Source organism: Ptychodera flava (genome assembly GCF_041260155.1).
Source record: "Ptychodera flava strain L36383 chromosome 3 unlocalized genomic scaffold, AS_Pfla_20210202 Scaffold_27__1_contigs__length_13241970_pilon, whole genome shotgun sequence".
NCBI lineage: Eukaryota > Metazoa > Hemichordata > Enteropneusta > Ptychoderidae > Ptychodera > Ptychodera flava.
The window spans coordinates 5,896,974-5,921,104 of NW_027248281.1; the positions used below are offsets into that span (position 1 = coordinate 5,896,974).

The 24,131-nt window shown below is 39.2% G+C and overlaps 1 protein-coding gene across 1 annotated transcript in view; it reads right to left on the minus strand.

Annotated features, from left to right (window-relative positions):
- The window catches only part of LOC139126502 (allatostatin-A receptor-like), a 31,309-nt gene that overhangs the window by 5,814 nt on the left and 1,364 nt on the right, over positions 1 to 24,131 (minus strand). The gene's annotated exons all lie outside the window — the stretch shown is intronic.

Consider the following 24,131-nt stretch of genomic DNA (forward strand, 5'->3'; position numbering starts at 1 on the left):
ACTAGACTAGCACACTGTGATTAAATATTTGCCCAAACATTAAATCGCAGCCCCGTGCGGAAAAGCAAAAACCGTGGATACTGCACTGACATCTTAAAATAAACTGCACAGAGTAATCCAATGTAATGCATAGGGGCGAATGTTTTAAACTGTGACATTGTAAGTTCTGTTTTCTTTGTAATATTGCCAATTTTTGTAAATGGCGGGAAATCAAATTTACGGGATTTTAGTTTAATCGGTACAATCTGTGGCGCAATGGCGCTATAATCAACATTGCGCCAACGGGACGCAATAATTTTGCTACGTGACACGGCACCAAACGAAGTTGGGTGATACTATGAATGATAGGGTTGGCAGCATGGCAGTCCATCGCAATGTTTTCAGTGTCGCACAGAAGAACAATCAAATTGCTTGTCAACAAGACAGAAAAAGTGTGATGTAGGCTTAATGTGAAATAAGTTCAAATTATGAATCAAAATGATGTTTACGAAATCGAATAGAAGACGATCGGTGCTTGGTGAGTTCCGTTTTTAAAGTGAATAATTCCTGGTCTGCCATGCGTTCAGTGATTACCGAGAAGCGACATCGGACAATCTCAGTCCTTTGCACCTACACCTTTTAGTGACCTTTCAAGAGTATAACTAAGTCTATCGCTCTAAGGTAGGGAGTAGACCTGGTGCATAGTACACTTTGAGTCCAATTGATCATGCACATGACCTCTGGTGCCAATATTGAATTATAAGAAAATTCTGAAACTGGTATACTCTTAAAAATACATGACAAACAACGTCAAATTTTTTGTGTAGAATGTTTTCACTTGGTCCGCTAAAATTTGGACATCATATTGCGAGCAGTCATGTGACCTTGGCCAACATATTGGCCGATGCGAGACAAAATGTGTCCTCAAAATGTTGGATGACCTTAGACCTGATTTCACGGATCTCAGCAACCACAGAGGGTGAGAGAACTTGTTGTTGTTGTTGTTGGATGATGACCAAATATGAGACAAAATGTTTATCCAAAATGTTGGATGACCCTTGACCTACCTCTACGTATCTCAGCAACTATAAATGGGGACAACAGTTCTGGTTTTTGTTTGATGATGACCAGTGTGAGACCTTTGAAAGTGAGATGAGCTTAGATTACCTTGGAGCTACACTTCAATGTTTCTCATTAACTACAAGTACAAGAAAAAACTTGTAGGTGACCTTTGACCTATTTTCCCGTGTCTCCTTAACTGTAATAATTATAGATGTAGTATTAATAGCCTAAGGTGACTACTCTAGCTGATCACTTTCAGAAATAGTAAACCTTATTAATGTGCTGTAGGTCTGCACAACTTGCGTTGTTTCACATGGAGCAGTAAGGATCACCATTCTCAGCTAACAAGCTGGACTGAAAATTATTTTTGGTGCACGCTACTTGAAGGTTTTATTTGCTTCAAGTTTGCAACGGCATAAGAAATCATTGCTCCGTTTTGCTTGTACTTCTAAACTTCACCAGTCACCAAATTAAAATTATTTAATCCGCGGATTGGTGGATGTAAATGTTATCTGATGAGTTGCACATGCACCCTACACGTACAAAGATCACAGCGCAAGAAGCACTCTACACGTACAGAGATCAAAAAGTTATTCAGATACGATACGTGTCACATTGCCGTATGTTTCTAAATCATTTGCTTCTGCGATAGGGTAATAAAATTTCTTGTGGCACCGTTCAAATCGCCGGACCACCCACATTTTCTCACCAGGGAACAAGAACAATCAAAAATTTGTTCCCGTGTCAGCGTGTTCGGTTGACGAATCCACATGAAGTGTAACACTACGGCTTGTTATATATGGGACACAGCTCAGTTTAACTTCTTTACCATGCAAATTATCGTTTACGAATCAATGAGTCATCAAACAATGAAAGAAGTCGAAAAAGTATCGAACGAAAAGAAAAACAAAAAAGTATCTTGTTGGTGGTTTTCTTCTTCTGACTGTTATAGTGTTTCTATCGTCACTTAATTATCATAAAACACTTCAGTTGCTATGAATTGAATTGTGGCATCGCTCTCCATCATGAATATTGTGTATTTACTACTGTAAAATCCATTCGGATTTGGTATTGGAAAAACGTACTATTTAGAGATAACAAATACATTCCAGTAGTAAATGTCGAGGTGTAGCTGAAATCCAAACACACACACGCAATACGTTTTGCGAGCAAAGCGTTCATTTTGCCTTTAGGCTAGACACGTAAACAAAACAACTCTCATATTAGATAGCTTTCAAGGATAATTCTATAGTAGAGTACTCATTTTGAATTTATCAAAAAGGTCGCCGAAGTCTTGAACATTATTTCAGGAAAAAAGCAATTTATGTAAACTCTACGTAATACGAGCAAAGGGGTTTCGTTATTCCTGAAGAAATCGTAACGGTAGTCGCTATGCCAACGAAGACTAATAGAAGTGTGGTTGCCATGGAGACTTGGCAAAGCGTTTTGAGTTTGCAAACCGAGGAAATACTAATCATGTCAATCAAACTCAATAGTTTGCCTTTTTTAAGTGATACATTTTCACTTATGTTGTCAATTTTAAACAGTATACTTTTTGCGATGTAACATTATATTACACAGCCTGTGTTAAGTTGTGTGTCTGCCGGCGTAACAAATTGAAATTTGAGAAACACTTTACATGTACACCTTGTGTCGTTTAACATCGTGACGCAACAAACCAAATTACTGTCTCATTGTGTCATCAGGATCATAACTGGCCTGCCACTCAGCTGGATAACTTGCCAATCGAATTATTTCCCTCTTTTTTTCTCCTCTTCGTTGATGATCATTACTCCTCTCTCTCTCTCTCTCTCTCTCTCTCTCTCCTCTCTCTCTCTCTCTCTCTCTCACTTTGCCTTACTCATGTGTAAGTGGCAGTAGCAACACATTATTAAAAATACATCGATGAATTTAGACTACGCCAGTAATCTGGTTTGAAAGTACTTTGCCTTCAAACATCTGTCATATCTTGAAATCGCTTCACCGGTTCATTTCCTTTACAATTGCCTGTGTGAATACAATTGACGGTATGCAGACCTTGTTGTGCACGACTTTACCAAAGCCTTCGTTTGCTCACTAAAGAAGAACGGTGTGTTACAATAAATCTAAATGCTATATGGACATATCTAATCATGATATAAATACGCAGTCTGTTCAGGAAATACTCGTTCTCTTTCGTTCTATTCTGTAAACTGACGATCAATTTATAGGTCTTTGACTCAGTAAAATCGCTTTCTTTGATAAGCGAGAGCTGGAGACCAGCCTGACACGATGAATGCACACTTGTCATCGGCAGGCGACACTCCTGGAACCTGCAAATGTGCAAATTAGCGCGCCATGAAACGAAACTATAGTGAAAAGAAGGCCGCAGCGTTTCAACGTTAATGACACGAGATGTGCTATGTGAGTGACTTACCCGGAGAATCATACACGTTACGTTCGGACATAGAGTTTTCCCGTGAATGGCAAAGTTATCGATGAAAACGAAATACGCCAGACGATGCTGCCTCCACGCTGACCAGCGTATGAATGTAGGTTCGCTAGCTCTGTAAGTCACTCTATAGACTGCCCCCAAACAGTCAGCGGAAACTGTTACCTATCTAATTACAATAATCGCGTGGTGTCTACGTAAGTCCCAGCCTCAGATTGTTGGACTACGTAAAAAGTGAAATTAAATCAATATAGGCAGGAAACTAGTGATTACCGTGTCTCAATTGTTTCCTCGAATATTTACCACAACATCGCTACCTTTGTCACGAGTTGTCGAAGATCTTTGGGAGGTAGGGGAAGCGTTTTGCCATGGTAACCGGTAACCCTTGGTCAGCAATCCACAGACGATGAGCTGTGAGCACAGATCAAGTCTTCATTTACTGTGTCGGCTGTTAAAAAAGCATCACCGATTTCTCTGCCTGTTTCAGTTTGACTGCCGTCACATATTTGACCTTTGTTATGGCAGTATAGAAAGTCTCGATTTTACCATTGCTTTGATTCTGACGTTCTATAGAGAATGATACCTAATGTGCATTTGCGTCAGGTTGTCACCTGCTACAGGCCTGACCGCATCCCAACGTTGACATGATATTAATGATTGACGAAGGCAACGTCAATAGATTACTGCACTGTTTTTCTCTCCAAAAACGAAATCATCATCAAGACGTCTTTTACCTCTGGGGAAAACGTAAAATTGTTTGAATATGCAACCCCCTTGTAAACAAGCAGATACTGATAGTCTCGTAGAGAGTACATAGACATGTGGAAAGTAGAGGCTGGGACATAAGATAATAATGAGACTGCTGGGAAATGGTGAAGTACTGGCCGAGAACCCGTTTCCATTTGATTCTTAAACACCTGGTATTGTAATTAGTTACATGTGACACGCCACTTGTGTTGTGTTGTGAGTCTCGCAACCATCCCCGACGATGGCTTGAAACAACATTTTTCGGGACCTAACAAGACGTTCGAGTATTTTGTTGTCGTCTTATTCTGGTGTCAAGTGTCCATCACATCGAATTTCGCCGATTTCAAGTGATGAAAATGATACAAGACATGAAAAACAAGGCGAATGTCCTCCTCGCACTCGCAAATAACTCCGGCGTCAGGTTTCCCTAAGTACTGACAACCTGATTGCCGGAGCCGCGTTGCACAACACGGTAGCTATGGATAATGTGACTATTGACCCAGCTAAAGAGAAAATGATCATTATTTATTAGATAGAGAAACTTGAGACAGTCGAGGAATGGGCAGCCGGATAGGCCTTTGTCGTCTTTTGCCTGTTTTCTAGATTACATCAAGGAGATGAGCGTTTCTTCATTCCCAGCTCTACTGCCAATTGAATCACTAAAACCACCATGAAGCCTTGTGAAATGATCGTCAACTGACAACCTACCCGTTGCTGTGTATTTGGATTTTTTCTTTATGTTATGCACAACAACTAGGTACAACAAACAAATGTTTAGCTATTGATCGACAAGTAAATTATCGATTTGGACATCAGTAGTCATGGCATGATTGATTGAATAATCGATATACGATTGTTAAAATACTGGTGATATCGACTGATCGATCAAATAATACATACAGATACGTTAGCAAACGTGTGCATGAAAATATTTCAGTTGATTTATCCATTTGCCCTTAATTTGTGCTCGATGCAATAGAAAGACCTCATTGTATGGTTGGAGGTTGCAATGTAATAGATCCATCAGTGAACATTGTAGAAAGACTTTGAAGAGTGGTGGAACGATTAAGTAAAGACTATTTCTAATATCCCGCAGTTTTAAGAGATATCGACCTCAGTTTGTGAAGAGCCAGCATGCCTCTTTTGTACTCAGTGTAAACCTAAATGCCAGTTACAAACATGCCAAAATCACCAAAATTTCACCGCTCATCATCCACTGCATTTATATGTTCATGTATTTGGAAATTAATTAAATAATTTAAGTCTTTTTTGACACATGCACATTGTAGAGCATACTCACTCCATTCCTACAATGGCGTTTCCATCGAGACTTGGCTGCACTGTTATCAAATATATAATGATCGCAGTTTGCAATGGCTTGAAACTGTCACTGGCACTGTCTCGTGAATTAGGACACAGAATACACGTCAATTTAGTTGGGGATTACATATCTGTGCGCCCGTCAGAAACAATAAACGTCTAACTCAGACTTCCTATATGTGCAATGGAAATTTTAAATACAGTGCGATGGAGAACAATGAAAATTTCTCATTTGACTGTCTTGTCATACTGATCCCTACTTACAGCTTTGAGAGTTTTCGAGCATTGTCCTCCATTCTGCACTATCAGCGAAAATCACAAATGTGTCCTCACGAGTGAAGAGTTGTAGCTACAAATAAAACGTGGTGATACAATCGACGAATGCTATCCTTCCCAATGTTGTCCTTCGTCTATCGTAATGGTTCTAACACAAACTTTGGTCGAAGGTTTCCCTTCCAAATGCTGCCCCTAAAACCAGGGTCTAACATTATCCCTCGAAGTGGGGTCGAATGTTGCCCCTCCCCTCGACAGTCGTCTCAAACAAGAGTAAACTGGCATTATTCATAAGGCACTACATGCGTACGTACATACATACTACTACATCCATGCCAGGCCAATACCGTGACTAGAGAACTGAGCTGAAATCTGATCACGTGTGACAAGAGGGGGTCCATAGCGACCTGGAGCACTTGATGGAAAACCACGGACTTAATGGGTAACTGGAATTTGTTGTTCGCCTCTCGGGGGCTGTGTATAAACTCTGCAAAAACAAACTACAATTAAATTTACACGGTATCGCGGTATCTGAGGGAATCGTGAGTAAACAGACAGAGATCTTTATTTTCCGCCAGACGCGCCCATGGGATAGTCTGGTTCAGATGGCTAAAATTCACTGAACAGCGCTTATAGTTCTCCTACAAGAAATTCTTCACCTTGTTCTGTCCTCTGCATATATATTAAAAGTGTTCCATTTGACACTACTCTGGGAGAATTTGGTTCCCAGGAAAATTCGGAAAAGGCTATCTAATAATGAGCGATGCAATACATTTATGCACAATTCAAAGTATGAATAGTAAGGAAAATAGGAAGACACTATAGGTCAACAAGTTGCACTGATTCCAGATCACAGTCCTTTCACTTGTGTTTGAAAACGGTATATGATTTATATGTGAGGTGCACCAAAGGAAAATATAGATATTTCAATGCTAAAAACAATGATATGCTCACAACTTTTGAAAATGTTACCTATGGTACTGGTCCTAATTCAACAAAATAACCGATGTCGGCCAAATTAGAAATCGATGTGCATATTTCTGCCATAGTTCGGTAACTTTGTGTTTTCAGTTTGGGCAGGCTTGGTGTAGCCGGCACCCAACACTGTTTATCGACTGCCGCCGTTTTCATCAGTACAGCACAATGTCAAGCTCTAAGACAAGTTTAACAACGAGATTGGTGGTGATAATAACGAACAGATAACCATGGGACGATAGTAACCATGGTTACCTCAGTGGAATACTTATGATGAAAATTATATCAACACGTCACGTTTTACACAAAACCCTGTCATACTCAATGCTAAGTGTATCCATGCACAGAGTAAATACAAGCTTTATTTTTTAAAGCCAGATCTAAATCAGAGCACGGAATTCCGAAGAGATATTGGTCAACTGCAGAGACGGTTTAGACTATGAGCAGTTTACATAGAAGTCTAGGTGTTTTTTATGTTATTACTTTCATCTCCTTCTCAGTTTGAAATGAAGAATTCATCTTAGTAGCCAGGTTTCAAATTGTAATGTTGGATGCGTAACTGTGTCAAGAAAAAGCCAAATGTTTATATGTAAGACAGAAGTCTATCTACAACAAAGGGCGAAATCATTGAACATCGACGAAAACCTTTTGATACACAGAAATGATCTAGGAGTGCTGATTATACATGGTGAATTTGGATCATACCGATCCTTCAATACATTTTTGATGCCAATCCGGGAGAGAGAAATGTTTGCTCTAAGTACTTTTCCTGAATTTTATTTCTGTGTATTAAGAACAATAATTAATATGCAATGAGAGACAGACAGGTTCATAGGTGTACAAGCTGTCTGGACAATTTTAGAGGACACTTTTATATGTTTACCACAACACATACGGTCCAACCAGCAGATACCTGCTGGTTGGATATGTTTCCCGGCGTCTGCACAAATATTTCGCCCATATTTGACAAGGAGTGGCTGGCCACATTTCCCATCCTTCCTAGCTTCGCCGGGCATGACATAGAGAGAGAAATATTCAATGATTCTGACTTTAACGAGCACATGACCATAATCAAGCAGGGCTGTCAGAACTGTCAAACCGCGTCAATTCCGTCTGAAAGACACAGATTATATTTCCTCGTTTGTGAATCGAATCAAATCATTTCTTGAAGTGGTTCCTTCCTGGCGCCACAAAGGTGGCACAGGTGTTCTCACTGTTCCGTCGTTTTCGTTCTGTCGTTTCCTCTTCGTGACATGTGCTCTGATTTGAATGCGTCTCTGACGTCATGTGCCATTGGCTGTCACGTGAAAAAACGAAACTGTGTTTCAGACGTGAGACCGAGGTGCCAGAGTTCATGTTTCGTCGATTTGATCAAAACAAAGCTGCTGCGATGTTACTGTGTAATAGTGAACATGCATGTTAGAGATAAAAGTTGCATCGTTAATACGTCACGTCATCTAAGTTACCTCGTGTCGGTTACCAAAGACATACAAAACTTACAAATTGTAATTGTGGGACAACGACACCATAAATTCACCTTATTTATCGTGTTGTTTACAGCATATTTTATCACTACATATTGTTTTTGAGTAATGACTGATCTTGTATGGGGACTGAGGAAATAGTTATACTACTTTGTTAAAACAAGTTAGGATATTCATTTGCATGTTAGGAAATATCCCGGGAAATATACCGCCTTGTCTAGTCATCAACAAAGTTCCCTAGGTACAAACATATGAATAAAAATCTTACATGTAATCCCGGAAGCTACATACTGGCTCAAAAGCTTTGCTATCAACTGCAGCCAACTGCGTGAAATCAATGAGTGATGTGCTCACAAGACAACAATCCCGTTTAAAATTGCAATTTCTGAAAGAAAAGGTCAACTCAATATCAAGTGCTACGATTTAGAGGACACGATTGGAGCTAATTTGGGATAATTGGATCTTTATTTTTTCAAATTTTGCAAAAGTGTTAGGTGCCCTATGGCTGAATGTTGCGATATTACAAATTACTCATAAAAACAAGTGTGTAACTTAAAATGAAAAGCAGATGAGGTCACATTTGCAGATATAATCGACATTACTTCGCAATCCAATTATCCCAAATTAGTTCCAATCGCGTTTAGAAGACCCTTCAACTGTCTTCAGAGATGTTGGAACGTAGATTGTTATTAGGATAGCATGCGACTTTTGGAAAGATATTCACTCTCAATTTTATCCACAACTTTTATCTTCTACCGCTTGCCGGGGCTAATTTTAGTGGAAGAACAATTTTTTCGGAAGAATAACTTTAACCACCTTAGTTTTTAGCTAGTCGGAAATATCATTTTTCCCCATAGAGTTAACTTTGAACATTTTGAATTTGAAATATCGCTAAGAAATATTAAGTAATTTGTTTCTCTAGCTCCCAACATCGCACGTTGACCCTTGATTTTCCTTCTTTATCTGGTAAGAGATTGTTTGAAAGTTTCATTGAGGAAAGTTTGAGCCATAGTTTAAGTTTTTCACTTTCGAGCCGCATACTCTACGTCAAAGTCTACGCTGACTCGATGTCTCCCCGGAGTGTCGTTCAGTATTCTGTAGATATGCTTTGTGACGTCAAGGCAGCGTTATATTCAATGTAATAACACAGTCTTGCGTCGACATAGAAGACACTCTTTTCTATTGTTTCAGGATTCTTGAAAAGCCGCCCAAATTCAATGACAAAATAGCTTCGGCGCATATTCGTACAAACTGAATATTTTTACCAAAGAAGAGATGCAAAAAATGAGACGCATTTTAGTTCGTGCAATCTAATTCAATTATTATTGCGAACGACGATCGCTTTGTTCCCGTCATCTGAAAATCATGTTTGATTGTGAATTAAATGATACCTTTCCCTGCTGAGGAAAAAAAACCGCATTTTATAAATACTATTAATATTAAATATGTACAAAAATACTATAACTAACTACTAAATGTCAACTGAAAAAATGACCAAAATTCATTCTGAAATAGTATATTAAGAAACAGAATTTGTAATCTGGCTTTCCAGTCGTACCTGGCTGAGCCTGACACGCGTTTGCCGCTTAGGTTGAAATCGACGAAGGCTGGAACAGACGGCGCATGCGTGTTTGTATAGATTAATCAATTTGCAGAAACGTGACTACATTTAACGACTTCAATAACACAAAAAATTGTAGTTCTTTAATTGCGTTTTTTGTACGCTTGGCAGACTCTCGGTGTCGTCGGATATTTTCTGGGTGAAGAAACCATTCATCAACATTTGAAACAGTTTAAATGAAAGAGAGGGTTTGTGCAGCCAACTGGCAGCGATCGTGAGCGTATCAATGAAATCTAAGTTTGTCAACATTAATAACCAATTTGCGATGAATATTAGTCCTCCTTTATGCGAGTCACTTGCGTTTACGCCGTACAAGAGAGAACGTGGACGGCTGAATGTAAGCATCTGTTGACCGAATATCTGCCCAATACCTGTCAGATTCCATTCCCTCCGTGGTCTAATTAAACATGACAGTTTAAGAGCGTGTGTTATCAATGTTAGTACCAGAGGCGTTATAATACTACACGCCATAAGTGATCAGCGTAAAGATTACTGTATCATGAAAGACGTAACGGGACCAACTCGTTAATTTCTAGATATAGGATCACGCCATGACGGTAGAAATCTGACTCCCATGCGAATATGATGCGTTCTTTCAGATTCCCTGGAAGTGTAACACTTGACTTACGTTGTTCAGTCCATCTGAGCCTTTCTGTGCATATCTATCTACCCATCTCCTAGCCAATGAACGTCTGCTTGTCCCTTCTATCGGCAGTGCGTGTCTCTCGTATCATTTACCATCATATCTCTGACGGGGTTTACCTTTTAATGTCGCGATTTCTGGTGATATGTCATCGTCAATTTCAAGGTCGACGTCCGTGACAATGATAGCAATCTCAAACGTCAAGGTGATGTAGTGACCTTCCTCTACTACACTGTATATGGATCTATTAGTGAATGTCATAACACTGGCCTACGGCCTTCCCGTGTTTACATATATTGCATTCCGACTTCCCGGTAACTTTGTGCCCTGATTTTCGCTGTCAACGTACAACTTCAACTTTCATTCTTCACGAGTTCACACAACGCTCTGGAAACATTTCTGTTTGCCATTAAACTAGTTCCTTCAAGAACACGTAAACTGTGCTTTGAAACATATCAACATCTGAAACAGACGCTCATTCGGTGAAGTTTCCGTACACTTAAACAAGATCGTTCTTACGAGTCATTGAACGAAATCCACTGTAAAAAAGAATCCGCCAATTCAGAACAGAAGACAGCTTTGTGGTTGTCTGTACAATAACTTTCTGCTGTAAACCTGTCACACACGGCTGGCACTAGATCGGATGCGGATACACACTACCTATGATAAATGGACGTTACATGCTCTAGTGGAATTCATAGATTCTAGATCTTGTAAAAGTTTCGTGCCTGACCACTGATTTCATACGCCACCCATCTCTTTGTGTTTCTTTACAACTGCCTCCGCCGCTGACCACACGTGTGATTTGAATCACCATAACGCCACCATGGTCACCATAGTTCGCTCTTTGCTGCACTTTTCATGATTTAGTGTTATTAATCGATTCATTCATACTGTTAATCGGATCGACAGTCTGGTTTGCGATGTAGCTCAACCTTATAAATTATACTCAATCCCACGAAGGGCTTGCTACACGGTTAAAGGTCACGGTGTTGAAAAGCTGTAGGTATGATAGTTATCCACAGTCAACAGAGTAAATGAATAACACGGGCACCTACACGTCGTAACCTAAACTTTAAATATGGCAGAGATAGTTCTGTAGCTTTAAGTGAATTTTTTTGCATTTCGTCTAAATTGGAGTAAACATTATGGCAGACATTCAGTATGTCTTTTTAAAATGTCAAAACAAACGGCGGGTGTTTTTGGTTTTGTCATACTTACAGAAACATGACGACATGTACATGGATGGATGCATGTGCACGTACGCACGCACGATCGTATACATACGTATATACCTACCTAACTACCTACCTACCTACCCACCTACCTACCTACCTACCTACCTACCTACCTACATACATACATACATACATACATACACTGTAAAAATAGCGGACGCTAGACGCGTCTTTACGCGTTCAAAATGTACGTGTCGGTGTTCAAATTTGAACGGCTAGTGTTCATATTGTTAACACTAGTGTTCATATTATTAACAATGGTGTTCTAAAGCTGAACACGTAGTGTTAACAACCATCTCCTTCAAGTGTTCAAAAACTCAGCATCACAGAAATTTTACAATACTGTGAAACAATTACCAATCTTTCGGGTTTTTTACTTTACAATGGCTATATTAAATTTACTACAGCCTCGCTGTCCTGCAAACGTACACGGATTTTGGTGTAACGAATTTCCACTAAATGAAAAAATATTTCCGGTCTAAAATTGCTGAAAGCATGTTTTTTCTAAAAAAGAAAGTATACAAAATAATTTTATACGTTTATTACGTGTTGAAATTTGGAAATTTTGAAAAGAAAATCAGAAAACCATCATGAACGTTTTAATTTTAACATCGGCGTGCAAGAGGCGTTCTATTTCTAAACACTTGGTGTTCAAGTTTGGTGCTTTTTCCTATCCCATGATGCATCAAAACGGAAGTTGCGACATTTTTCTTGTAAGCGCACCCTGAAGTCGTGATCGTCCTGAAGCAAGACCAGAAAGGGTAAGTTTTCTCTCTCCAAATAGTAAAGGTATTAGATTTTGAAGCATCTGTATTAATATCCTTCGAAATTAATCGTATCGTACTTTGAAATGGCTTAACTACGTGAAGAAACCTTTTTTCTTTTAGTGGCTGGTATACCAACAACAAGCTGTGAATACGCAGTGGTACTTTGGCCATGGCCTATCGATCGATCTGACTCGGGTCAAGGATCATTGCAACACAACTGTAGCGATAACCCTTGACCTGAGCGCGATCGATACGCCTTGCATAGTACCGCTGCGTAATCACAGCTGACACATGTCTTTTAGTAGAGACAATCGCATGTAAAAAATCAATTAAACATTGTAGAGTATACAATGTATTGTTTCAGCATAGGAGAGATTGGCTTTTTTATTTTAATCAGTTGATGACAAGAAGAAGCCGATATTTTGTAACAGTATTGAAAAGAGGCAGTGTATATGAAAGTCTCCCCTTTTCCTTAACCTAATCAGCTCCTTGTCTTTCATTTAAAGTCTCATCTCGCCATATTACCTATTGTTGCATTTTTTCAGGATGTAAAAAGTTGGATATAACTGAAAATCGAAGAGTTGTTACAGAAGCTGGTGGTACAGATAATGAAGAAGGTGAGTGTAGAGGTAGCTGCCTGGAAACAAGCTTGATAACCTCAGTTCATCTCTAATGTAGATTTAAACTTCCAAGGGTCAGTAACTGAATTTTGATAAGTTTCTGAATTTTTTTCTGAATTAATCTAAGCTTTGGAAGCATGCTATGATCAACTAAATGTTGCCGGATGATAAGCTTTCACAGACGTGTAGTCTCCTTTATCAGATGCAAGGGTGAAATGAAAAATAATAGCTGAAAGCGACAGAAAATTCAGAGTAATAAAATGTCCACTCTGACAGAATTACTGAATTTTCTGAAATTTTCACTCTGAATTTTCTGTCACTTTCTGCTTCAATTTTTCATTCCCCCTTGCATCTGATAAAGGAGACTTCACGTCTTTGGAAGCTTATGCCCTTTTAACATTTAGTTGATCATAGCATGCTACCAAACCCAAGAGAATTTTGTATTGTAGCTCAACACGTCTCTGTTCTCAGCAACTGGTTTTTAGCTTTGCCGTCAGCTAAATAGGTGGATGTGTAGCATTGCCCTCAAATTTGTACATCCCAAAGTTTTTCTTCAAAACAGCCTGTACGAATTCTTTAATATTTGGATTACAGGTCCCCAGGGATTACCCTAATCACATATGTTAAAATTATGATGAACTATGCAAATTTATATTTTTGATGCTAATTTTGCTATTTTTGGCAAAAATCTTCTTCTCTTTTACTGACGTCTTCAATATTTGGTAAACATGTCCCTAAGAATGACCCTACTCAAATTTTTGCTAGTTGTGATGAAATATTCAAATTTGTATATTTCATGACAATTTTCGTCATTTTTGGTCTAAGAATCTTAAAAAATCTTCTTCAAAACTACTAATTGAACAGCTTTGATATTTGAGACATAGATCTCTACTGATAGCCTTTTTCAGATTGTTCAAATTATGCAGAAATTTTGAACTTTGTATTTTTGAGAAATTAAAGACATTTCAGCATTTTAAGATATGAGGGATTACCAGATGTGATATATATACGTTATGATGAAATCTACATTTTTTTTATTTTAAGGGTGAATTTTACAATTTTTGGTAAAAACATTTGTATAAAAATTAATAGCAAGGTACACCAGAATTTGAAAGGTCTTTACGAATATGTTTTTAATTTCTGAGAAGTAGAGTTTTGAAATGTCACCGATTTATTTCATTGTTTATTTAAAGATATTACAAACAAACAAACCTTTTTGTTTATGAAGGACTTTGTTGGACAAGGAAATAGGTTTTACCCTGCCAAGGACCAATTTTCCCCACTTTCTGCATGTTGTGCCTTACTGTGACACTTTGACAACTTGACATGTTGTGTTTACTTTAATGTGGACAACTATATACCATGTGCACTAGAGAAGCCTTGACTAACTTTTTTTTCTTCAAAATTTACAATTGTGTATACAAGAGGAAATGTCTTTAAGAAACCATTACAAGAGGAAATGTCTTTAAGAAACCATCTTACAACAATGAAGTATGCATTCCTTACATATATGTGTTTTCAACACATAAGTAAGCCAAATTTTGAGCTTTTTCAGATGATTTTTGTACATTTTAAACAAGTATGAACCTAAAAACGTAATCCACAATATTTAAGTAAAACCTGTTTTGTCATTACTTTGTTCATATTTTTTAAAACGATCTACAGTGTTCATGGGGATTTTTATTGCTTATGCTTTTGATAGGAGGGTGTTAACACCGTTGGTAGTTTCCTATGACAAACTTTACATACAAATTGGCAATGTTTATTTGCCCACTTTACAGTAAATTATTGTATTTACTCTAGAAATGTTTGTGTATTTTTAGAATAAAATAATTTTACTGTATATCAGTGGTCTGTAATGTTATTTCAAGGCTTGAACACCCCCTGAACGCCCAAAATTAAAGGTGTTCAACAAGCGCGCATTATGTGTTCTAGCCTTTAACACACTTATCGTTGAACGGCGTCCATGCGTTCAAAAAGTGTTACAGCCCTTTGAACGCGTAAATGCGTTCAATTTTTTGAACACATTTCATGTGCAACGTGTGTTCAGATATGGAACACTGTGTTGTTCAATATAATGTCTGATGAACACGTAGCGTTCAAAATCTGCACACGTGTGTTAAAAATTGAACGTTGGTTGAACACGTAGTGTTAAATTTCTGAACGTCTAGACGCGTTCAAAAAGTGTTACAAAAAGGCGTTTAATTGGTGTTCTATCCTTTAACACTTAACTTTACAGTGTACATACATACATACATACATACATACATACATACATACATACATACATACATACATACATACATACATACATACATACATACACAAATTAGTAGAATTGCTCATAAACTATATATGATTCATATCAAACAAGTCATACTGGATTCATTTTAGCGGGATAAGATTTACTGATTGATTGCACTGTGTATCAAACACACGGCGACCTCTCCCTACATCGCATACTCTGGAAACACACTGAGGCTATAATTTACCCAGTTTCAATTGAATTCTCCAAATGAGCAAAGCACATTAGCCTTGTAATTGTCATTATTGTGATCTGCTGGGCCTGTATGTGTATAGGGTGATCGCTGGAGGCTTTAAGCGCAATAGGGACATATCAACGGGTTACACGGCCTAAGTGATAAATAATTGTATTAAGGCAGGCCACCTGATGTAAATGTTTTAACACAGTAGCAATGAAAAAGAAAAACTCATTCTTTATAATGATAGCTTTGACAGCATCACCGTTGTGTTGGCGTGCTATCCCGTCCATTATGAAACGAACTTGACATCAGAAAGTCCTGGCTGGACGTAAAACTGCGCTTGAGTTTGCAAGTTCCGGGCATTTTCATAATAAGCCCGGCTCGGATAAGGAATACCATTCTAACAGACCCTTATAATCAATTTTTTTGTCCTCAGATAAAAAATGGGGCACGATTCCTCGTCTTCTGCAAAAATGTTTGTTACAATGATTTTAGCAAAGTCTAAAGTGTTGTCGTGGTTAAGAACACTGATGTGCCAATTTTCTCATAAAGTGTACTAAGAAATTATTTTGAAGAGGAAGAAAATATGAGTCGTCACAATGATGAAGATATCATTCTAAGCCGAGTCAACGGCAGCATTGTCCTTTATAATTGAGATTGGGAGAACAATTCGTTGTTGAGATTAAAACCGATTACAATCTGATTTAATCCATTTTTAGAGCTCCAGTTTCGTGTACTATCGTAATCGTTAATCTGCCTTATACGCCTGCTTCTTTCACTGATCCATCCATTCGGTATTCGGAGATGATTACGGTCGTTCTTTACGGACTTCTTTCACGTCGGCACAGTTTTGAATAATTGCAATACACGGATGAAATCTGACACTCTAAGCTACACACAATGAATGGAATATAGAAACATTTATTTCGCTGTGGTTCGATATTGCCACAACAATCATTGTACAGGGCAACACAGTGACCATGTTGTTACCAACGATGTGCATTCGCGTTCTCTTGTAAACACCTGGTATCACTGACAGCGGCGGGAAGTTAAACTCACATGTTTATCTTTTCTCTCAAAGTCTTGAGATGTAGGCCTGCGCGCGCAGGTGCATAAGTTCTCACTTTGCTTCCAAACCCAGTGACTGTTGCCTGTAAGATTATTTTGACAATTCATGGTTTTGCTCCGTGCGAAGGCCGACTATGTTTTATCATTTGCAGACAGACAACGACAGCAACAACTGACGAAATGATTATTAGCTTTCCAAAAACAAAAGAAAACTAATTTCAGATTAAATTTGTAAGAAAAGAGTCGTTTCAACGATGGTTGACGTCTTAACTATCGTTGGCAACGCTTCTGTTGTTGACATATGCAGTCGTCATGGCTACATCTATCTTTGACGCGCCAACACATGATGGTATACAGCAAACGAATATTTTGTCACGTACGCATTTTAAGATATTGTTTTAAGTAAATCAAATAGCGGCTGAAGTGGTTATAAACGAGGACCACTCTAACGAACACTGTTATAATGTATGCTACATCCTCGAGGGCGCCCAATGAGCGACCTGAATCGTTGTATCTGGCTTGCGCTCGCACGAATAACTTCAATTTTATTGTTACTTGTCCGGTGAGAGGGAAATTATGGCAGAGGACGACATTGCTAGGGAACTTCAAGTCTGGTGTAGAAATAGTACATTATTAACCTTTGTTTCAATCAACGTTTATTTGACTGCAATATATACGTAACTTTTAAGTTAAATATGACACCTTTCCGGTAAAAAAGAATATTGAAAAATGATTAACGACAGCACATTTATGCCGTTTCAATAAATCGCGTACTTGTGTTGACAGGAATGCTGCTTGAAGCACTTGCCATATTTCAAGAACTACCAATAATCGTAAACACACCTTGAAATAATCATAAATCACAAATCAAGATAGAAGTAACTCTAGGAACGCGCAAGAACATCGATCGATGGCGCAAGAATTCGCAGGAGTATCAAAACCGTGGAACAATTTCTTGGTTTAGCACAATTAGAGAAAGCCTTCTAAGTGCATTGAAGACGGGTCGGTGTTCATCGCACAGGCTTAGTGGTGATGTGCCTGCCGGCATCAAAAGCCATCAAAGTAGAGCTGGGGATGATACCTTGCAGCTATCCAGGCAGTATATCATCTTCACAATTTGACACGCAGTTCTTTGTCATTGCCGACATGTTCGGGGCAGTTGTTACCCGTTGTAAGCCAGCCGAAATGGAAAATAAATGAGAAGTTGTTTGTTTAACACAGGTTACCGTGACGACTCCAATTGCTACCAAATGTGGTGGCGTTGCTATGGAGACTGCTTCAGCATGTATTTCAGCGAGGTGTTTACGAGACTGAAATGGTCATTTCTTTGAGAATGGAAGTCAAGACGGTCATTAGAAATATCAAGGTGCACAGAGACCACTGTAAATTCAAAATCGTACAGTTGAACGCTTCTTTGCAGTCCCTATTAAAGAACAGAAGCTTATTTGCCCGTAGTTAGATATGATCGTTATCGCATCCAGGGCGTCGCAGCATTCATCTAAATGACAACAGGGGACTTCTGAAGCTTTACTGGGCCGCGAAATTGCCATGGTATTTCGATCAAAAACAGCGTCTTGAATTCAACCCGACACTTTGTTCATGATGTTCAGTGTAGGGTGACGTGAATTGCTGTGGGTTATCTGACTAGTTGATTTGATGGCCGTCTGTATAGTGCATCTGAGTTCACCTAATCCGTACATGCATAAAACCATGGCAACTTTGCTAGCCCGAGGATAGAGGGATTATGGACAAAGGCTTGTGAAGGAATTAACATAGATGATGTGTGTATGACACAAAGCATTTTTATCCAGTTTTCTTGTTCATTCGTCTACCTTCCTGTTTTTTATCAACTCGCTCCTTATTCGGTCACTGTCATTGCTATGCATGTCAACCTCTCGGTCTTTTGTGCACACTACATATCGGACCACATATCGGCCTGTAATACGCGAAAAAAAAATATATCTGCGAAATCTTAAAGTTTGCACACATTTACCTCATCGTCTGCGCGCGTGTCCAATTGAGTGCAATTTTCGCGGTGTTGCTATGTACGGTAATCCCATCAGAGGGCAATGTTTGGAAAGTAAGCTGACCTTCGTCTGGAGTTTGTTTGCTAAATACAATAATTGTACAGCCTTGCGGCGTATTTATTTTAAGCGTCCACGTCAACAATTTACCCGACATTTTTCTTGATTTATGATCCAAAACACTTGAAATAACAAAGTTTAACGATAATTCCCGTTGAGCCTAAGGTGTCTAAATTCGTTGACAGGAACATGACAAAATACAGAAAGGAGAACTCACCAGTTTAAGGTTTGGACGATGGAGGTAATAATGAAGTACTTGCATGTGACCTTTGACCCATTAACCGTTCAGCATATGCAGCTTCTTGACTAGTCTAGGATCTGTCCGTACTTTCTGTACGCTTTGGAGTATGGAAACTACGACGAGATCCTAGACTGCTTTTAGACAACGTTCACGCCGCTACTATCATCATGTATCCCTGTCCTCTTTCATAACACAGATGTGAAGAGTTTGTGATGTTCATGAATTAACAAAGATTACTTAAAATATACAAAGTGTTTGAATGAATTTTTTGAACGCTAGAGACTGACACGGGGTTGAGCAGAAGCACTTAACATCCGTATTGTCATAAATTGTGGAGGGCGGCGTAACGCCCACTTCAGCACCGGATTTTGACAAGTTAACTTTTGTAGTAACCCAGATTGATAAAACAATTAGATTAAAACTTGTCACGGTAAGATTGTTAGTAAGAAAGTGAAAGAACAGTATTAGCCGAAGAGACTCTTTTGGGAAACGCTACCCCTTAGGAATACTTGTTAAGGCCGTGTTTCCTGTCTTGAAATATTCACAAGGCGACTCGACCCGTCTCTGAGACAGCCCCTCGGCTCGGAAGTCATCGACGGAAAATTTATACGGTTATTTACGGGCATCCAATGGGTATCATATTTCGCATCTAACGTCCCCAGCCTGGTCATTCTCAGCCTAAATATTATGTGCAGTGCACGATATACAACATCTTGATAAATGGGGATCTGAGAATGTAACGGTTCTGATGGGAACTAAGGTCTGTCTATCTTGCGATGCATGAATGTCGACTATTGCGATGTCGGATGTCGTGCGAGTTTGCGAGGAACCTGCTTCGATGTCATCATTATGACGTAAACAAACCTAGGAAAGAATGTGATACACAAAGCAAAAATAGGAAAAATATACATTCCCTACGACGTAGCTTCTGGAAATATAGTTTTCTGGTATTTGTAGTGGGTGAACCTTTTGAGCACAAAATCCCGATTTCTCCTATTTAACTTTAACAAACTGAGGTTGGGCGTGTAGCAAGCAACACTTACAGTGTTTGTTTGGGTGGAGTAACTTTCAACTCACATTGACGACGATTTGGTCACATCGTCACAACTCTTTTAAAATCAAAAGTATTGTGGAATATTGTTACGAGCAAAGAATGCTACTCGGTAGGAGAATTGTGTCAAAGACTGGCAACCTCTGATAGTCCTAACTCAGTCTCCATCACCTAATTGCAAGATTCATGTTGAAAGGGGCACGTTCCATCATGATGTACTTGGCTCTGTAGGAAATAAGGGATGTCCGCAGACTGGCCCCTGTTGCTGGGCTTTTTTCAGGCGTACGAAGCAGTTAGGGAGCCTTCCGTTATTATGAGGGAGGTGGGCCGGAAGAAATGAGGGTGGTCCATCATGTCAAATGTGACCCTCCCCCTGATGCCCTTTTCTAAAATGTGGCCCTCCCCTCATTCCTCTGGCTCACCCCATCATAATAACTGAACGCTCCCTTACTGCCTGGCGAAGCCGTCGCATTCGCCCATCAATCTACGCGAAAGCCTTTCGAAGTATATTACTTCAATTTCGTGGCAGCTTTCTGAAGTTTATTTTTTCAACTCTGTTTTGATCTTCATATGCCCACAGACTTGGAGCAAGTCTAATGCTGCCCCTTTTCAATCTACTTGATTTAATAAGCTGTCTTATTCGAGCGATCCTCATTTTGATCAATCATCTAATATTTGTTATCGACTTAAAAGGATTATATATATCCGATTATACATTCATCGCTAGCATCTTTGAGACTGCCGACAACGGCTGCTGCCTCAGTTCATCGGGCATCACCACTTCGGGCTTTGGGCTGATTAGCCGTGAGTACGATGCTGTGTGTTCCCCGGTGTTGTATGCAGGAATAGGGGCTGATCAGCATGTAGTGGTGGTCTGCAGCCGTGATAGCACCTGCAGACAGTGCGGTGGTCTTGATCAATTCAATCTTCATGATGTATTCCAATAAAATCTAGAGCGAGGAGACAGCGTTCCGAGTAGCGCTATGGCTATGTTCTGCACTTGACGCACAGTAAGTGAGGCTACCCACAATTCTCCATGATCTGTACACACGGAGATCACTCACTGAACTGAAGCAAATTTCTTCTGTACACAGAACAACTCGGTCCATATTTCAAAATTCTGGCAACATAGTTCTGATAATCATAATATTCTGATTTCTGACTGTGAATAATGAGAAGATCAACCCCTTTTCCCCGGAGGAGATAGCAATTTTGTAATTTTGTCGACATAGATTTTTGACAGCCATACACAATATTTTCAAGGAAACTAAGGTAATAAGTTGCATCAAGTGTTGGCAAAAGAAAGGGTATTGATTTTTTTACTGTTCGTAACAAAGGAAATTTGCATGTCTGACAGGTGGTATGATGAGACCATCTTAGTTGCTGATAACTTTATCTTCAAAAGTGTGCAATTTTTAGCACCTCCAAACATCGACTTCTCATTCAATTTACTCTTGAGTTTTAAACATAATCAATAATTTTGGAACATAGTTTTAACAAATGATCCTGAACTTATATTGTAAGTTAAAAATTGATAGGAAACTAATAAAATTGAAAAAGCCTCTAGCAAAAAATGTCTGAGTGAACAAATCAAGGGGAATTGTGGGTAGCCTCACTTACTGTGCATCCCTGACGCTGCAAAGCGACTACAATGGCACAGCCTTGCGAGATTTAAAAGTGTATCGTCAGATGTAGACACACGTAAAGCAATATCTCTGACAGTTTTAAGTGTTGTACCATTATCCACATGATCGATAATGACTTCAAGATGATCTCCGAAACAATATTAAAGCCAACCTGATGTCAACGGCTGGAACCAATGATCCATCCTGACATTGAGATAGGATTATTTCGCCAGAAGCTTTATTGTTTGACACAAATGTCAAGTCCAGTAATCACAAAGCTAGTGCGTTCATGTCAGTTACGCATCAGTAAGTGTCCAACACGTGACGTAGTACATAATTTGAGTGTACTTGTATATTTCAAATCATCGCATTTCCATTCTCTAGGTGAGCTGAGCTTGCCCGGATTGCAGATTCTCGTTTTCGGCGGGCGCAACATTTCGTACACACAGTGTGACGCACACACAGGGTGATCGACGTCTTGGTACCAAATTCAAGGTCATCGCAAGTGTACTTCTTCGCTTCACATACAATGTATATGACATAATAGTCTATAAAAAGATGCACAGCACAATTTTGACAGCTTTTCTTGAAAATGCTGATAAATACGTATACTGCACAACAGGTGTGGCAAAAAATTTGACAGAGGAGACGCCGTTCTACTCAACATATAATTTGGAAACTTATAGATAGTAATTTCGATATCTACGACCAAAAAGAGGATAAAAAACTTGCAAGAATCAAGCAAATAACCTTTGTAAATGTTTGGAAACGAACAAGATATTTCGACTGATTAAGCTTAAAAGAACACAACTTTTAAGAGTGGGGATATGTTTAAAACAACGTGTATACGGATATCAAGATATACGCCGTCTATATGTTAAGATCCGGAGTCCCCTAGAGTAGTCTGCAGTCTTCTGTGACTACGATATGTCACATTAAGGCCATTGCTTTTATCTTAAATCTCACAATTGAACAGACGCCACGCACTGGACTTCGAAATCAGTAAATGAAATCGGAAGACGGGCGAAAGCTTCACCCGCAGGCGACGGAGCCAGGTGGATTCGTGTTTGAGATTTTTGCGAAGTTGAAAACAAGCGAGTACAGGGATGCCTTTGTCTGGTAATATATAATGATCTTGACAGGTTTAATGAGAATTTTTTTCTTGCCAAAGGCCATGGAACAAAAGTGATGGATCGTTACAGTAAATAGGTCAGTTTCTGATTTTCGGAAATTAGAATCACACATGCTTAGCATTCTTCAAATGGCAATATACTCTGACATCAATCATTGCATACAACACTGGTATGGCAGAGTTTGGCCATCACCCCAGGGATAGCAACACGAATCAACGGAGGGGGGCGTACTCAAAAGCTACGGACTACCACTTTGTAAAGCAATATTTCGTGCCATATGAAATATGAATACACCCCTCTTTAAAGTGGAACATACTATATCATCTATTTTGAGATATTTTGAGAAAATGCAAATAAAAGACAAGACACGAAAGAATATCATCAAAGTGAATTTGTCTACAGATGTACTCGGCCGCCCTCGCCCGGAGATGTCAGCTCTTCTCCCTGAGCGCAGTCCCTCCACGAAAACAACGCCTATTGGAGTCCCTTAAATGACCCCTACTCCCCCTTTGGAAACCCCAAACTGCAATGTCGCAACCTCGATTGTATCATGTAATCCCCAAAACGGAAGGAAAGTATTAGGCAAAGTTCTTGGCGACAATATTGCGAATAATAGGACACACGAGTTGAAAAGACTGCAAATGGGCAGTGTGCACGTAAGACATCTTATCGAAGCATGGAATCGTACTGCAATTGTACTCGTAGATCGAGATCCGCCCGTCGGCTGAAACTTTGTCTAGAACACCGTACCTCCCTCGTCTTGGTATCATTTGTGTCCCAAAAGGTTTTTGGGTTAGCATACCAAAACTACTAAGAGGCCTTGGATAAGCTGAAACTAAAATGTCTATCGATGAAATGTACAAAACTTCAAGTGTGGCACAATGACGTATGATAGGCGTTTAATGTCTTTGCCGTGCATGTTTGTATATCTTCGCTGTCATTAATCCACCGAGCCTGTCTTTACTGTGTCTGCATAGCAGAATAAATAAACAAATAACACTTTGTTTGCCACCTTGCAAGATATATGCACTACGTCTGACATCACATCTCGTTAAACTCGTCATGGCCGTTGTGCAAACAGTCATTTCACGGCCAACTTGAAGTGTCATTTGTTGTTTTGGCAAACATACCCTGATTATAGACAAAAACAAATAAACTTCAAGCAGCGTGCATCGCACCAACCCTGCGCACGATACTGTGTAAACATTAGGATCGATGTAAACCGATATGTCAACATGGTGAGAAGTCGCCACTTTGAGTCAAGGATATGTCAGAATTGGTCAAAA